Source organism: Phoxinus phoxinus (assembly GCF_949152265.1).
Source record: "Phoxinus phoxinus genome assembly, chromosome: 5".
Classification (NCBI taxonomy): Eukaryota; Metazoa; Chordata; class Actinopteri; order Cypriniformes; family Leuciscidae; genus Phoxinus; species Phoxinus phoxinus.
This window is the reverse complement of record NC_136880.1, coordinates 16,194,058-16,198,020: the sequence shown is the minus strand read 5'-3', so window position 1 is coordinate 16,198,020 and position 3,963 is coordinate 16,194,058.

The window sequence follows — 3,963 nt, the reverse complement described above, 5'->3', positions numbered from 1 at the left end:
ATCATAAGCGTTTGTAGTACAATGAAAGCTGTCCGGTCGATGCGTTTTTGACTACCTCTAGAAGTCGTCAAAAGTCGACAAGCTCAAAATCACGTTTACACCTTTATTTAGTGGCGTCCACTTGTGATTGGATTGATGAAAACGCATCTTAATATCAGGTGTTAACAGGGCCGAAAACGTATTAGACCAGATTGCTTTTGTAGTGTAGATGCTTATGTGGTGGAATGCGTTCAAACAGCCTCAAAAGACCGCCTGCTCTCTGCCTACTGACCTAATGCATAACCATTATGGGATTTAAACTTTGTCAGCTAAAGGCCTAAGTTTGGTTAGAAGACAAAAAACATACCAAGCACAATGTTCACTCACCATTCCTGATTTCTAACACACACACTCCACACTCGTCGATCAGAGCAGAAATTAAAGCTGATGCTTCCTTATGTTTTTCCATCATCTTCGGGCGCGTTCATATGTTATTTACGCGAGCTTATTTCGTCCATTAGATCGAAAGATCTGAAAAAAACCCACATACATTTACCCGCCCATAGACCCTCCCCTCGAAGAAATCAGGACAGAAGTGGTTGAAAGTGGACAAAAGAGACGGATTAAAGCACCAGGTGTAAACGGGAGTGTGTCTCCCTCGTCTACTTGTGATCCGATCGACTAAAATCTTAATACCAGGTGTAAACAGGACCCTATATGCACATTCCTCACTGCACAGTATAGCCACTACCTCAACTACTTGTCCATTCCTTCACCTTTTCACGTTGGTGTCATTTGCTAAAATCATTGATTATAATTTGATAAAGGTTTGGCTTGGTTAGCCTTTAACTCAATTTATCAAAGATCGTTCTTAGGACAGGATGAATCTAACAAGCTTTTATGAAGCCTATGTGATACTAAGACTTGCAGAGCCATTGAAGAAGCATGTTGTGGCCAATTGCAACACAATAGATGCTTACCTCACATCTAATAATTCTTTCAGCATCCAAAATCCACACTCACTGTTGCTCCGGGAGAAGGGAGGGTCCCAGGGCCAAGCTGGGTCTGGACTCTCTCCTCCATCACAAGCCGTACACCACATTTTTACTTCCTTCTCCTCTCTGTGCTAATTATTTGACCATGAAAAGTAGCGAATGTGATATGTTTAGATACGGATAATAGATCTGGATAATATGTCGCACCCCTTTACCGCCCCTCCTCATGGTAATGGTAAAGCAGTGTTGCTTCAGCAACATTTGACAAATGACACACAACCCTAAAGTGTTTAGAGTCCACAAGAGTAAACGTACCATTGTTGTTTAACACCATCAACACCGTCATTTATCCTGTGTTACCTTCTCGAAACAGGCAGTGAAAATGTATCTGTAATGAGCAAGAACTCAATGTAATCTGCCCCCAGAGAAGAGAGCAAATCTGCAAAATGCTAAGTACAAACACGGGACGTTAAACAAGCATTATTGGACATGTTCAGAAGTAACTATACCTGTCATTGAGATTATAATGCAATAATAAGATGATTTTAAATTGTATGTATTTTTATTATGGCTGTCAATCGTTAAAAAATGTGAATTAATCCATAAAATGTATCACAATCTTATTAATGTATCACAATTAGCTGAGAAAAGACACCAAATAAACATAGCTTCAGTGGCCCATGATTTCATAACTGCGTCTATGATATTTAATCCCAGACAGCAACATAAGTGTCGTCCCAGATCCAGCCCACATCTGGCGTGTGTGGATCTGGGCCCACACTATGTTGCTGTCTGGGATGTATGTGACGGTATTGTCTTCTGCTATTGTTAAGAAATTGCTCATTCCACAATTCAAAAGCTGATTTTCTGCTGAAAAAAAAAAAAAAAACTTAATTGCTGAATAATTACTTATTTATACCTCTTATTTTGGGGGCTGCCATTTTTTATTTTAGGGAGAGAGTGAAATATCACAGAAAAATCCCGAAAAAAAGAGAATGGGATACATGGAAGCACGTTCCGATTTTGGCGAGTTACACTCTAAAAAATGCTGGGTTGTTTTAACCCAAATTTGGGTCAAATATGGACAAACCCCGCCGTTGGGTTAACTTTTTTTAACTAAAAATGTTAACCCAACGGTTGGGTTCGTCCATATTTGACCCAGGTTTGGGTTAAAACAACCCAGTATTTTTTAGAGTGTAGACGCGCTCCTGGGTCAACATATTTTATTGATAGTGGAACAACATTCCTGTCTGAAAATGTAATTCATAACCATAACCATATCCCTAAACCCTATCTATAACTTATCCATTAAATCAGAGGGAAATAAAGGACGCTGATGTAGAAGCACCTAACCCCAGTTGTAAGCCTAAACTTTACATAAACGTATGTAAACTTCAAATCTGATTGGTTGATTAAAACGTTGTTCCAGGATCAACAGAGATGTTTATTCAGGAACATGTTGGACTTAGTAAAATCAGGTTCTTCCCCGCATGAAGCACACCAGACTCAAACCTGTGTCTTCCACAAATGCCATGAGTTCAAGTTTTATTTAAAAAAAATATTCAATGTAACAAGGAGCATTTAAACATTTATAGAGTAGACTTGATGCTCTGTAATGGTACATATATTTTGTATTTGTGCTTTTTACTTTAATGTGACACAACTGCTTTCATTTTGTATTGTCATTGTGACAAATGGATGGTCTTAAAGGACAATTCTCAGCAAATGAACCAACTCATGTTTAATCTCCAGTTTTGATAATGAATAACAAGGCTCCTGTGAGGCTGTTCTGTTGAAGTTTACTCTACATTAGCAGCACACCAGAAACTCGATTCCCAAAGTGTTATGGGAATTTTTCAACTTCTCTCTCTTGAATCTATCAACATGAACATTTTGAAACAAAATCTTTTGGAATACAACTGACTTTACAATACTAGAGGCCATTACGAAGAGAAAAATTAAGACCAAGATATGTGCCTCTTTTCCCAAGCCTGTTCAGAGTAGTAAGAAAAAAATTGTTCCTGGTTATTTTTTCCCATAAGTACGCACTATGAATACTCAACATGCCAAATAATTTACATTGTGCATGTAAAAATGTTGTAGGAGTCGCAAGAAGTAAGAAACAGTTGATGAATGGAGCTCTTTGGGTTGATGTGGTTTTCTAATGAAATCAGATAAAGTGGATTTGCGTTTTAGGTCAGGACACTGTCATTTCTTACTACTAAATTAATGTCTTTAGTTTCTTTGTGTTTTAGTTTGGTTCTCTTTAGTTCATTAAAAGTGTCTTCATCGTGCATTTTGCTCTTTTTGGATATGCTAACCATTACAGATAAGATCAGTGTTGGACTGAATATCAACAAAACATACTTTCCCCTCCCTCACGCTATTATTTAATTACATTAGCTGATATTGAGCTAACAGTGCTATAGTTGCACAAGATAAATCACAACTGATGAACACACTCTGAAATGTGCCTAGATAAAATCCTGGTTACACTTTATTTTGATGGTCCACTTTAGACATTCAGTTGACAATATATAATGTTGCACCTACATGTCAACTATCTCTCATTAGAGTATTAGTTGAGTATTAGTAGACTTTTTGTGGTAGGATTAGGGTTAGTAGAATAAGTTGACATGCAAAGTTACCCACACAGCAACATAAGCTCCTTTCACACAGAGATTCCAGAAAATACACGGATAATGTGACCTGGGATTTGTCCCGGGATCGTTTGATTTTGGTTCATTCACACTGCCAGTGATTTTCCGGGATCTGTGAGTGCGTTCACACACATCCCGGTAAGATCCCGTAAAGACACGTGACGTCAGGATGAGACGTGCTGACATTTTTTCGTTCTTTCTTTGTTGATGACGAACACAAGCTTTCTTCTAAGAGCAACAGAGTCGCGCGATGCGTCATCACTATGACAAACCCCTTACGGCATTGGTCCTGGCTTTTGTTTACACAGGGCGCGTTCCGGGACTGATCC